The 14,733-nt window shown below is 40.0% G+C and overlaps 1 protein-coding gene across 4 annotated transcripts in view; it reads right to left on the reverse strand.

Moving 5' to 3' along the window:
* The window catches only part of UBE2V2 (ubiquitin conjugating enzyme E2 V2), a 59,010-nt gene that overhangs the window by 39,184 nt on the left and 5,093 nt on the right, over positions 1-14,733 (reverse strand). The window contains exon 1 of one of the 4 annotated variants that reach the window (XM_054692274.1): positions 11,288-11,458. The exons of the other annotated variants lie outside the window; for them this stretch is intronic. The gene's annotated coding sequence lies outside the window, so the exon portion shown is untranslated. Of the gene's footprint in view, positions 1-11,287; positions 11,459-14,733 lie in introns of those variants that run through there. 4 annotated transcript variants of the gene reach the window in all.

The raw sequence follows: 14,733 nt of genomic DNA on the forward strand, positions 1-14,733 counted from the left end.
AATCCCCGGCTGCTCCCCGGCCACCTGAGGAGGGTCCCACACGGCAGGAAGACCTCTCCTGCCGCCCACTGCTTCCCTCAGCAGTGTACTTCGGTCCTTCTACCTGCTCTGCTCCCCGCTCTGGTGAACTCTCTCACCCTCCCGCGCTTCTGACTGTACCCAGTGCTTATATAAATAAATAAATTAAATAAAATAAAAAAAAACCTTTAAAAAAAAAAGAAAAAAAGAAATGTAGGAGATTAAAAGATTACTTGAGGAGATAAAGAACTCTGGGTAAAGCAATGAAAATAGAATCGATGAAACAGAAGAAGGGATCAGTACTGTCGAAGATACAGAAATAAAAAAAGCCAAAAAAGAAAAGGAGAGAGAAGTGCAAATGAAGCAGTATGAGAATGCTTAGACAATTATCAGACTCCATGAAAAAGAGAGGAAATGTGAGGATTATAGGCATTCCAGAAGGTGAGGAGAGAGATAAAGGAACTGAGAAATTATTCAGAGATAAATGAAGAAAACCTCCCAAACATGAAAAAGGAGACATACAAAAAGCTAGAAGAACTCCCAATTACCATAATGAAAAGAAAACTACAGCAAGACACCTAATAGTAAAGCTTGCAAGAGTACAAGACAAGGAAAAAAGAATGGAACTGGCAAGAGGGAAGAAACAGATAATTTATAAGGGGAAACAATCAGGCTAACATCAGACTTCTCCAAAGAAACATTACAGGGAAGAAGAGAATGGAGTAACATATTCAGCAAACTTCAAGACAGCAAATGTCAACCAAGAATACTTTACCCTACAAAGCTCTCCTTCCTCTACAAAGAAAAAATATGGACCTTTTCAGACAAACAGAAACTCCAGAAATTCATTACAACTAAACACCCACTCCAAATATTCTACAAAAAGTCCTAAAGCCAAAACCAACAGAGGAATGAACAAGAACAGAATAAAGCAAGGAATAAAAATCACAAAAAAGACAGACAAAATGGCAAACACAGATGCCAACATATCACTATTAACTCTAAATGTAAATGGATTAAACTCATCAATAAAAAGACACAGAGTAGCAGGCTGGATGAAAAAACAAAATCCAGGGCCTCCCCGGTGGCGCAGCAGTTGAGCAATGAGGTGCGAAGCTGCCCGCAGTCTCTGCAGCACCGGTTCCATCCCCGGCCGCCAGCGAGGATCCCACATGGCACGCAGACCTCTCCTGCTCCGCCCGCTGCTCCCCTCAGCAGTATATTTCATCAGTCTGCCTGTTCTGCTCCCTGCTTTGGCTCTGGTGAATTCTCTCACCCTCCCCCACTTCTGACTGTACCCAGTGCTTGTATAAATAAATATATCTTTATAAAAAAATTAAATTTAAAAAAAACAGAAACAAAATCCAACCTTCTGCTGTCTCCAGGAAACACATTTAACCACAAAAAGATAAACACAGACTGAAAGTAAAAGGTTGAAAACAATCCTACAAGCAAATGGAATAAAAAAGAAGGCAGGAACAGCCATACTTACATCAAATGAAAGAGACTTCAAATTAAAAGAGGTAAAAAGAGACACAGACAGACTCTACATTATGATCAAGGGGACAATACATCAGGAAGATATAACACTCATCAACATTACTCACCAAATGAAGGGGCACCAAAATACATCAGAAAATTATTATCAGCTCTGAAAACAGACATTAAAGAAAATATGTATTTATGATGGGAGACTTCAACACCCCACTTTCACCAATGGACAGATCAATGAGACAAAAAATAAAGATACTAGAGCCCTAAATAAACAAATAGAACTCATGGGCTTAACAGAAATCTATAGGACACTGCACCCAAAAAAATCCGAGCACACATTTTTCTTAAGTGCACATGGATCATTCTCCAGAATCGATCACATACTGGGCCACAAGACAAACAACAGATACATGAAGATCAAAATCATTCCAACTATCTTCTCCAATTATAAAGGCATCAAACTAGAAATAAATCATGAAAAGAAAACAAGGAACCCTCCCACTTCATGGAGATTGAAATCCACACAACTGGAAGAAGACTGGACTAATGAGAATCAAAGAAGAAAATAAAAAATACTTTGAGTTCAACGACAAGGAGGACACCACTTTTCAGAATGTAATGGATGCAGCACAAGCAGTAATAAGAGTAAAATATATAGCAATACAGGCTCAAATCAACAAACAAGAAAGAACTCAAAGAAACAACCTAATCTCACATCTCAAAAAGCTAAAAAAAGAACAACAAAAAAACCCGAACGCCAGTAGAAGAAAGGAAATAATAAAAATCAAAGCAGAAATTAATGAATTGGAAATTAAAAAAACAATCCAAAAGATCAATGAAACCAAATGTTGGTCCTTGAAAAACTAAACAACATAGACAAACCTCTAGCCAGGCACACGAAGAAAAAATGGGGGAAAACAAATATAAATAGCATTATAAATGAAAGAGGAAAAATCACAACAGACTCAGTGAAAATCAAAAAATAATCAAAGAATACTACAAACACTTACATGGAAACAAATTCAAGAACTTAAAAGAGATGGAAAAGTTCCTAGAAGGATACAATCATCCAAAGCTGGACAAAGAAGAAATAGAACAACTAAATAGGCCAATTACAAGCAGCGAAATTGAGGCAGTAATCAAAGCACTCCCCAAAAACAAAAGCCCAGGCCCAGATGGCTTCACAAATTAATTCTACCAAACATGCAGCAGTAAATTAGTGCCTATCCCACACAAACTCTTTCAAAAAATTGAAAAAGAAGGAATACTACCAAGTACGTTCTACAAAGTCAACATTACACGAATACGAAAACCAAACAGACAGCACAAAAAAAGAAAATTACAGGTCAATCTCATTAATGAACATTGATGCAAAAATCCTCAATAAAATTTTAGCTATCAGAATCCAACAGTGTAGTCATAAGATAATTCACCATGACCAAATAGGATTTATTCCAGGGACACAAGGATGGTTCAACATCCGAAAATCAATCAACGTAATCCAACACATCAACAAAAAGAAATATAAAAACCATATGATACTATCAACAGATGCTGAGAAAGCATTTGAGAAATTACAATACCCATTTATGATAAAGGCCCTTGCAATTCTGGGGATACAAGGAACATACCTCAGCATCATAAAGGCCATATATGACAAGCCCACAGTCAATATCATTCTCAATGGTGAAAAGCTGAAAGCATTCCCATTAAGATCTGGAACAAGACAAGGATGTCCACTCTCACCACTGCTTTTCAACATGATACTGGAAGTCCTAGCCAGAGCAATAAGACAAGAGAAAGACATACAAGGAATCCAAATAGGCAAGAAAGAAGTCAAACTATCACTATACGCAGACAATATGAAATATACATAGAGAACCCCAAAAACTCCACAGAAAAACTATCTCAACTAATCAATCAGTTTAGTAAAGTGGCAGGATACAAAATCAACACGCAAAAATCAGTAGCCTTCCTATACACAATCAATCTGAAGAAGAAGGAATCAAGAAAACCATTCCTTTTATTATTGAAACAAAAAAAATCAAATACTTGGGAATAAACCTAAAAAAGAAGTAAAGGACCTATACAAAAAAACTATAAAACACTGTTAAAAGAAATAGAAGAAGACACAAAGAAATGGAAAGACATCCCCTGCTCATGGATTGGAAGAATTAACATTGTCAAAATGGCTATCCTACCAAAAGCAACCTACAGATTCAAAGCTATTCCAATTAAAATTTCAATGTCATTCTTCAAAGAAATAAAAAAAAAAATGATGAAATTCATATGGAGCCACCAAAAACCCCAAGTAGCCAAAACCCTCCTGAAAAAAAAAAAAGGGAATGGAGGCATCACACGCCCAGACTTCAAACTATACTACAAAGCCATAATCATCAAAACTGCATGGTATTGGAACCAGAACAGACACACAGACTGATGGAACCGAACAGAAAACCCAGAAATAAATCCACAGATTTATGGTCAACTAATCTTTGACAAAGGAGCAAAGAATATGCATTGGAGCAAAGAAAGTATGCTCAATAAATGGTGCTGGGAAAACTGGGATGCTACATGTAAAAGAATGAAACTTGACTACTACCTCACACCATTGCACAAAAACCAACTCAAAATGGATTAAAGAACTAGACATAAGACCTGAAACCATAAAATACATAGAAGGAAATATAAGCAAAAAAACTACATGGGGCCTCCCCGGTGGCGCAGCGGTTGAGTGCTGGGTTGCGAAGCTGCCCGCGGCCTCTGCGGTGCCGGTTCAATCGCCGGCTACTCCCCGGCCATCGGAGGAGGGTCCCACATGGCGCGCAGACCTCTCCTGCCGTCCGCTGCTCCCCTCAGCAGTGTACTTCGGTCCTTCTGCCTGCTCTGCTCCCCGCTCTGGCTCTGGTGAATTCTCTCACCCTCCCGCGCTTCTGACTGTACCCAGTGCTTGTATAAATAATAAATAAATAAATCTTTAAAAAAAAAACTACATGACATGCACCTCAAAGACATCTTTACAGACACATCACCCAAAGCAGAGATAGTGAAGGCAAAGATAAACAGCTAGGACTACATCAAATTAAAGAGCTTCTGCACAGCAAAAGAGACAATAACCAAAACAAAGAGAAACTCCATCGACTGGGAGAACATTTTTGCACACAACACTAATGATAAAGAACTGATCACAAAAATCTACAAAGAGCTGATGAGACTCAACAACAACAAAGAAAATAATCCAGTCAAAAAATAGGCAGAAGACTCAAAAGAAATTTCTCCAAGAGGAAATGCAAACGGCCAACAGGCATATGAAAAAATGTTCCACATCACTTGCAATCAAGGAAATGCAAATCAAAACTACAATGAGATACCATCTCACACCAGTGAGAATGGCACATATTAAAAAAACTAGCAAGAACAAATGTTGGCAAGGATGTGGAGAAAAAGGAACTCTCCTGCACTGCTGGGGGGAGTGCAAAATGGTCCAACCACTATGGAAAGCTGTGTGGAGATTCCTCAACCTACTATAGATAGAGCTTCCATACAATTCAGCAATTACACTCCTAGATATTTACCCAAAGGACACAGAAACATTAATTCCAAAGGGCACTTGCACCCTTATGTTTATAGCAGCACTATTTACAATAGCTAAGTTTTGTAAACAACCCAAATGCCCTAAAATAGATGACTGGATCAAGAAGATGGTACATATACATATACATTTGGTACATATACATTGTGTATATGTGGTACATATACACCATGGAATATTACTCAGCAATCAAAAAAAAATAAACTCATGCAATTTGCAGCAACATGGATGGAGCTGGAAGGGATCATGCTCAGTGAAATAAGCCAGAAAGAAAAAGGAAAATACCGGATCATCTCACTCATAGTAGGAATCTAGAAAACCTAAACAAGAGACCAGGAAAAGGAATAACTATAATAAAGTAAAAATCAAAATCAACAAGCAACTATAAACCAGAGAAACACTATGGGGGGTGGGGGAGAGAGGAGGGATTGGGGTCAAAATAAGGGGGTATGCAGTTGTATGGGGAATATAAAAAAAAAATCTTAAAAATAAACAAAAAAGAAAAAAGAAAAGGAACTTTCCTACACTGCTCGTGTGAGTGGATACTCGTCCAACTTCTATGGAAAGCTATGTGGAGTTTCCTCAGTCTACTAAAAATGGAGCTACCAAATGACCCAGCAATTTCACTCCTAGGGATCTACCCAAAGGACACAAACAGTGATTCAAAAGAACACCTGTAAACCTGTTCATTGCAGCACTATTTACAATAGGTTAAACCTGGAAACAACCCAAATGCTCAAAAATAGATGACTGAAACAAGAACATGTGGTGTATATATACACAATGGAATAATACTCAGCAATCAAAAAAGAGAAACTCATGCCATTTGCAGCAACATAGATGGAGCTAGAAGGAATTATGCTCAGTAAAATAAGTCAGAAGAAAAATATAGGATGATTTCACTTATAAAAGGAATACAGGGGAAACAAGACATCAGGGGAAAAAAATAAAATACAAAACACAACCAAAAAAAAAAAAAAAGACAGACCATTGTAAACCAAAGACATCCTGCAGGAGAGACGAGGGAAACAAGGGAGACGAGGAGGATGAGGGATCAGAGGGCGGGAAGAAGGTGCATAGGGGACTGTGGAGATGGTGCACGGGTGAATTGGTGAACAAAATTCTCTGGGGACTACACCTGAGGGTGGTGGCAGGGAAGCAAACATTTTTTAAAAATGAACAATGAGGGCCCTCCCTGGTGGCAAAAGGTGTTAAGACGCAACCTATGTATGAAGCTATCTGCAGCCATTTCAGCATGAGTTCAATCCCCCACCAGGAAGCTAGCCACATGGGACAGCAGACCTCTCCTAACTTGCCTGCTGTTCCCCTCAGCAGTGCATTTCAATCAATCTGCCTGTTCTGCTCCCCACTCTGTCTCCGGTTAATCTTCTCACCCACCCCCCACCTCTGGCCTGTACCCCAGTTCTTGTATGTAAAAATACATAAATCCTTTTTTTAAAAAAAGATATAAAATGCATATAAATAAAAAAATTTTAAAAACACAGTCTGAGTATGTATCTGTAAACATGTAAGATGTTAGTGGAGAAAATTACAAAACATAGAGCATAAAAAACTGATAAGAGCAATCTGCCTGTGTGTGTGTGTGTGTGTGTGTAATTTGCTTCAAAGGACATTGGTGGATGGGCCTCCCTGGTGGCACAGGGGGTTGAGATGCAACCTATGGGGCTTTCCGCAGCCACTGCAGTACGGGTTCGATTCGTGGCCAGGGAGCTGCCCACATGGCACAGTAGACCTCCCCTATCTCGCCCGCTGCTCCCCTTAGCAGTATGTTTCAGTCAGTCTGCTTGTTCTATTCCCCACTCTGTCTGTGGTGAATCCTCTCACCGCCCACACCTCTGGCCTGTAACCCAGTTCTTGTATGCATAAATAAATAAATCTTCCAAAATAAATTTAAAATTAAAAAAAAAAAATAAAGGACATTGGTGGAACTTGGCAGAATTTGAGTAAGACCAATAGATAAAAGGGGAAACATGAATATACAAACAAAGAAAATGATGCTTAAACTCAACAGTTATCAGGGAAACAAAATCAGACTGACAACTATCAAGTTTTGTTTAAGATGTAGAACTAAAATTCTCTGATGAGGTCAGAATAAACTGGCAGACTACTCCAATGAGGAAAATGCTAGCATTTATAGAGATTCAGGAATAGGGCTAGAGAAACTCATGCAAGAGTTCACAGGAAGGTAGGAACAAAAATGTTCACTAAATACTAACAGTGAAAATTTAGATACCTAAGCACAATGTGGTATAATCCATGGCAGAATACTGTTGCAACTGAAATGAGAATCAGAGCTACCATTATCAATGCTAAATTTTATTTAACACATGCTGTTTAATGCTGTCTTATGGTTCAGTTTTACAAGCTGAAAAAGTTCTGCAGATTGGCTGCACAACAATATGCATATCCTTAACATTACTGAACTGTAATCAGTTAATATGGTAAATTTTGTTATGTATATTTCACAATAAAAGAGGGAAAAAAAGAAAGCTATCTGTTCTTCAGTATAAACATATACAGCAAAAGAATATAGAGGTTTGTGGAAAACATATACCGCAAAATCAGGATAGTGATCACCTCTGGGCATAAAGAAAGGTGTCTAGTACTTGGAAGGAAGCTTTACATAAAAAATTTGTAAATACAGAATTTAAGAGTGCTAGGGATAGGTACATGTATATTCATCTAGTTTCTTCACGTAAAAGAGGAAAAAATAAAAAGGAATTATCAGCTCATATCTGTTAGCGGTTATTATCAAAAAAATAAGAAATAAGTCCTTGAGAGGACATGGAGAAAAATTAGTTCCCACTGTTGGTGGTAATATAAACTGGTGCGACTACTATGGAAAACAATATAGAAAGTCCTCAAAAAATTCAAAATAGAACTACAAACTACCAAATCAGATGCAACAATTCCACTCTGGGTATATAATAAAAAAAAAAAATCTTAATTTTTTAAACATCTTAATTATATTTGAAACATCTCTAAAATCTTAACTACATTATATAAATACATCCATGAATATCCCTAAGGTAGAAGCCAGAAACTCTCCCAGTCTAAGTGCAGAAATCCAGGTTGCACTAACCAAGTAAACTTACCCAAAGTTACAATATAGAAGCTGAAAATACAGGTTGAAAAAAGCACTGCACAGAATCACTTCTTGAAGGATCCAGTTTTCAAGGACATCTAGTTTTCAGAGCATAAGTGTCACAGTTGAGAGACTATCCCTAGTGGAGTGTCAGTAATGTCTCACCAAGAAATGTACTTGATTCTGATGGAATAGCCTGAATGTGCAGCCCCACCAGTTCTGGAAGCCTCCTAATAATATGTAACACCTTTTTTCCAATGAACAGAGAGTTTCTGTTGTTTGCAATCAGATACTAGTTTACTGGTAACCCTAAACATTATTTGTATTTTTTGGTGTACAGCACCAACATTTAACATTTTCCAACAATTCATTTGAGTTTTGTTTTTTTCCCCCAAAGATGTATTTATTTATGTGTACAAGAACTGGGGTTTAGGCCAGAGGTATGGGGAGTGAGGATTCACCAGAGATAGAGTGGGGAGCAGAACAGGCAGATCTACAGACACTGCTGAGGGGAGCAGCAAGTGAGACAGGAGAGTTCTGCCTCCCTATGTGGGTTAATTCCCGGGCCTGCAGGGGATCAAACTCATGCTGCAATTACTGGCTACAGCTTGATAGTGCTGCTGTCTTTAACAAGCCACCAGGGAGGCCCTCCAACAATTCAATTCATTCCATTACACAAAAAAAATATTTTGAAACAGTTTTCCTTTGATGTTATTCTTTGTCTTTTTGGCATGATACTTAATTATAAAAATAGGCATAACTATACAGAAATGCAATGGACCAGCAAGGCTATACACATTTTAAAGTAAGGTATGTATATGAGATAAATATATTAAATATCCACTTAAATGTGACTATTATTTGTTGTTGACCTCATGTGCATAGAACTGATTAATGATGATCATTATTAGTCCACACCAGATATAAGCCCTCTTGCTCACTAATTTAAAAAAAAAAAAAAAAAAGTAGTTCAGGGCTTCCCCTGGTGGCGCAGCGGTTGAGCACTGGGTTGCGAAGCTGCCTGCAGCCTCTGCAGCGCCAGTTCGATCCCCGGCTGCTCCCCGGCCACCGGAGTAGGGTCCCACACGGCGCACAGACTTCTCCTGCCGCCCGCTGCTCCCCTCAGCAGTGCACTTCGGTCCTTCTGCCTGCTCTGCTCCCCGCTCTGGCCCTGGTGAATTCTCTCACCCTCCCGCGCTTCTAACTGTACCCAGTGCTTCCATAAATAAATAAATAAATGAATAAATAAATAAATGAATGAATAAATAAGATGAAAGTAAATAAATAAATCTTTAAAAAAAAAGTTCAGGGCCTCCCTGGAGGCACAAGGGGTTAAGACGCAACCGATGAAAACTGTCTGCAGCCTCTGCAGTACGAGTTCCATCCCCAGCTGGCCAGGGAGTGGCCCATATAGCACAGCAGACCTCTCCTGGCTCGCCCACTGCTCTCTTCAGCAGTGTATTTCAGTCAATCTGCCTGTTCTGTTCCCCACTCTGTCTCTGATGAATCCTCTCACCCCCCACACCTCTGGCCTGTACTCCAGCTCTTGTATGCATAAATAAATAAATCTTTTAAAAAAAAGTTCAGATACAAAAAACAGATTGGAGCCTCCCTGGTGACACAGGGGTTAAAGACAGAGCTATCAAGCTATCACCAGCCACTGCAGCACTAGTTCCATCCCCAGCCAGCCAGGGAGATACCCACATAGCACAACAGACCTCTTCTGCCTTGCCCACGGTTCCCTTCAGCAGTGCATTTCAGTAGATCTTCCTCTTTTGCTTCTCACTCTGTCTCTGGTGAATCCTCTCACCCCACTCCCTCTTCCTGAACTTGTGGCCTACACCCCAGTTCTTATATGCATAAATAAATAAATTGTTAAAAAAAGAAGAGAGATCAGTGGTTTGCGAAGCCAGAGTGAGGGGTGGTCAAAATGGATTGGGGGGAGGCCTCCCCGGTGGCGCAGCAGTTGAGGGCTGGGCTGCGAAGCTGCCTGCAAGCCTCTGCATCACCAGTTCGATCCCCGGCAGCGCGCCAGGGTCCCAAATGGCGCGCAGATCTCTCCTGCCGCCTGCAGCTCCCCTCAATAGTGTATCGTCAGTCTTCCTCTACTGTTTCCCACTCTGGCTCTGGTGAATTCTCTCACCCTCTCGTGCCTCTGACTGTACCCAATGCTTGTATAATAAATAAATCTTAAATATATATATATTTAAAAAAATGGATGGGGGATCAAAAGTTACAAACTTCCATTTATAAAATAAATAAGGCTGTATTTTACACAAGGATGTAACATATAAAACACAGCATGATGACTACATTTAATAATACTGCATAGCATGTCTGAAAGTAACTGAGATAGACCTTAAGTGATCAGATGAAAAGAAAGCTTAACTAGACTTACTGTGATCATTTTTCAATGATCAAACAAATATCAAATTATGTTGTATCCTGAAACTAACATGTTAATCACACTGCAATAAAAATATAAATTAAGAAAAATGGTGGGGCGGGGCAAGGGGTTAAGCACAGCACTGTGAAGCTGTCCACAGCCTCTGCAGCAAGAGTTCAATTCCCGGCCAGCCAGGGAGCTATCCACATGGCGCAGCAGACCTCTCCTGTCTTGCCCACTGCTCCCTCAGCAGTGTATTTCAGTCAGCCTGCCTGTTCTGTTCCCCACTCTGTCTCTGGTAAATCCTCTCACCACCCACACCTCTGGCCTGCACCCCAGTTCTTGTATGCATAAATACATAAATCATAAAAAGAAAAAAAAGAATTCAAGGCTCTTACAGATTGCTGTTGGGAATAAAAATGGTTTTCCCTTTGGAAAACAGCCTGGCATTTTCTAAAGCAGGTATTTACCATGTGACCTAGCAATTCCCATCCTAGGTATATAGCAAGAAGAAATAAATACATGTCCTTACAGAAACTTATGCCCAAATGTTTATAGCAGCAGTATTCACAATCACAAGAGATGGAAACAATCCAAGTGAACTAATGAATGGATAAAGGTGGTATATATAAAATATAATTCAGCCGTAAAAAGGGATGAAATACCAATACACATCACAACATTGACCAACCTTAAAAACATGTACTAAGTGGAAGAAGCAGTTATAAAAAACCACATACTACATTCCCTTTCTGGGAATCTTGCATGACATCACTATGGCGTAGTTTAGGTTCCCTTTCTGATTCGCCATCTCATTCTCTGCTGTCTTGCAGGGTAAAAGATGAGTACACGAGATCAACATCTAAAGGAAGGAGAAATGGCCATGAATGTTCTCGAGGTAAACCTCTCATTGCCCAACAAACAGTAACAAAAAAAAAATCTCAACAAGAGGAACCACCAACTGAAAAATCCAGATATTGAACCTGAGCAAGAGAGAGAAGGAAGAGCACCTGCATTTCAAGAACCTGACTTGGAACGTGATCACCTGGAAATGGTTCTGAAAAAGACTGGGGGTGAAGGCAGTGATGGTCCTGATATGAAAAGGAAGACTCCATCTAATCAAGCACTTACTAAAATTCCAGAATCAGGTGATGGACATTAAGTTAAAATGACAAGCTGAAGCAACACATGCTGTTGTTATAGCAATAAACTGACTTTTGTTATGTAATCTCAATAAAACTCTGCAGTTTATTTTTGAAAAAAAAGATTTATTTACTTATACATACAAGATCTGGGGTGCAGGCCAGATGCGCGGGAGGGTGAGAGGATTGACCATAGACAGAGTGAGGAACAAACAAAACAGGCAGACTGACAAAATACACTGCTGAGGGGAGCAGCAGGCGAGACAGGAGAGGTCTGCCGCGCCATATGGGACCCTCGCCGGCCAACTGGAATCAAACAGGTGCTGTACAGGCTGTGGACAGCTTCACAGCGCTGTGCTCAACTGCCTGCACCACTAGGGGAGGCCCATGCAGTTTTAAAAAAAGACCGGGGCCTCCCTGGTGGCGCAAGGGGTTAAAGCGTCAGCACTATGAAGCAATCCACCAGCTACTGCAGCACAAGTTCGATGCCTGGAAGGGAGATTACCCAAATGGCACAGCAGACCTCTCCTGTCTCGCCCAGTGCTCCCCTCAGCAGTGTATTTAGGTGGATCTGCCTGTTCTGCGCCCCACTCTGTCTCTGATTAATCCTCCCACACTGTCCCCACCTGCACCACATCTCTGACCTGCAACCCCAGCTCTTATACACATAAATCTTAAAAAAAAAACACATACCATATGATTCCATAATTTGGCCTGAAATTAAAGCTGCTGGAAGGGGAAAATTGAGAGATTGGGTGGTTAAGAGCTAAAGGACGTGTGTGTGTGTGTATATATGATATCATAGAAATGATATATAAAAAGTGATATATATCAAAGAAGTAATATATATCACTTTTTGAAGTGATGTTTTAAATGGCTGTGGTATTCACTGCACACATCTGTAAATATACCAAACACCACTGAATTGTACACTTTCAATAGGTGAACTGCATATGTGAATTATATCTCAATAAAGTTGTTTACAAAATAAAATAGAAAAGATGAACTCCCAGAAACCAAATTCAATATTCACCTAAAGCTCCACATCCTAGAAATTTCAGCTTTCTTATGAAACCTTTCATTCAAAAGTGTAGTCAGGGAGATCACCAAGAAACTGACCTTTATTTCCACAGGACACTAAATTTTAACAGACACTTCAAAACCCCTGGAGAGAAAGAGAGTCTAGGTTTCAGTGTTGTTGCCCAGTCTTCCCAGTCCCACAAATCGTGGAACCAAATTGATCCCATTTAATAAATATATAATCTTGTCCAGAAGCACCCTATTTGGTAAAATAGGCAGGAGGAGGAAGATGGGTGGAGAGCACATAGTATTAAATAGTATTTATTAAATCATACACATTAAATGTCCTAAAAGATCACATTATGAGCAATTCGAGAAACATTAAATAATTCATCAGGATGTAATTCCTACTTCTCAGAGATAAGTTTCCATAAACCCCCTCAGAGCACTCCCAAAAACCTGCCTTCCTGTTCCCCAAAATAAGTTCATGGGGGAAAAGTTCAGATAAAAAAGAAACCCTAAGGGAACAACTACATATATATTTTATTTACAATATATATTATGTCTGCAATACCAAATTTGTGTTCACAAGATGGTAAATGTGTAATAATATTTAGTCACAAAAATCAATTTTCCTTAATTTTTATTATTTTCAACATTCACTCCTTAAAAGAACATGTAGTTTTAATTACTTACAAAGCCATTACAAGGGCCTCCCTGGTGGCGCAAGAGATTAAGACGCAGCCTCTGCAGCTGTCCGCAGCCTCTGCAGCACGAGTTCGATCCCCGGCCTGCCAGGGAGCAACCCACATGGCACAGCAGACCTCTCCTGACTCACCCGCTGTTCCCCTCAGCAGTGTACTTCAGTCAATCTGCCTGTTCTGTTCCCTGCTCTGTCTCTGGTGAATCCTCTCATCCCCACCCTCACACCTCTGGCCTGTACCCCAGCTCTTGTATGCATAAATAAATCAATCTTGAAAAAAAAAATAAAAATATTTTTAAAAAAACCACTACACTACCAAATATCTTGTTTTGATCCTAAAAGACATTTATTTAAGAAATATTATTGGGGGCCTCCCTGGTGGCGCAGCGGTTGAGCGCTGGATTGCGAGGCTGCCTGCAGCCTCTGCAGTGCCGGTTCGATCCCCGGCTGCTCCCCAGCCACCGGAAGAGGGTCCCACATGCCACGCAGACCTCTCCTGCCGCCCGCTGCTCCCCTCAGCGGTGTACTTCGGTCCTTCTGCCTGCTCTGCTCCCCCTCTGGCTCTGGTGAATTCTCTCACCCTCCCGCGCTTCTGACTGTACCCAGTGCTTGAATAAATAAATCAATCTTTAAAAAAAAAAAAGAAATAATATTGGGTTTCTACAAAATGAAAGCAATCAAATTTTATAGTACAATACAGAAAAAGCAACAAAAACCTGAAATCAAGCAACTAGCTTTGGACTCTACGTTTAGCTAAAAAATCTTGTAAAAGTCATTTCATATGTAGATTTCCACTGTTCATCTATAAAATAAACTTGGCCTGTATCCATAATATACTTTTTGTATTAGAACATTAGAACTATTTCAATATATCTAGTTCTATACAAGGCCATAACAATTTCTCTACTTCGAGCCTCCCTGGTGGCACAGGAGTTAAAAGTCTCAGAGCTATCAAGCTACTGCCAGCCACTACAGCATGAGTTCAATCCCCAGCCAGGTAGCTAACCCACATATGGCCCAACAGACCTCTCCTGTCTCACCCCCTGCTCCCCTCAGCAGTGTTTTTCAGTAGATCTGCCTGTTTTGCACCCCATTCTGTCTCTGGTGAATCCACCCACCCACCCACACACACACCCTGCATCTCTGGCCTACACCCCAGTTCTTGCATGCATAAATAAAAATAAATCTAAAAAAAAAAATTCCTCTACTTCCATGGTTTGAAACTATGCTGAATTCCCACTTAGACTGAAAACAGCATGTGCTCTTAACAAC

This window comes from Talpa occidentalis, unplaced genomic scaffold (assembly GCF_014898055.3).
Source record: "Talpa occidentalis isolate TD23 unplaced genomic scaffold, MPIMG_talOcc4v2.1, whole genome shotgun sequence".
NCBI classification, from domain to species: domain Eukaryota; kingdom Metazoa; phylum Chordata; class Mammalia; order Eulipotyphla; family Talpidae; genus Talpa; species Talpa occidentalis.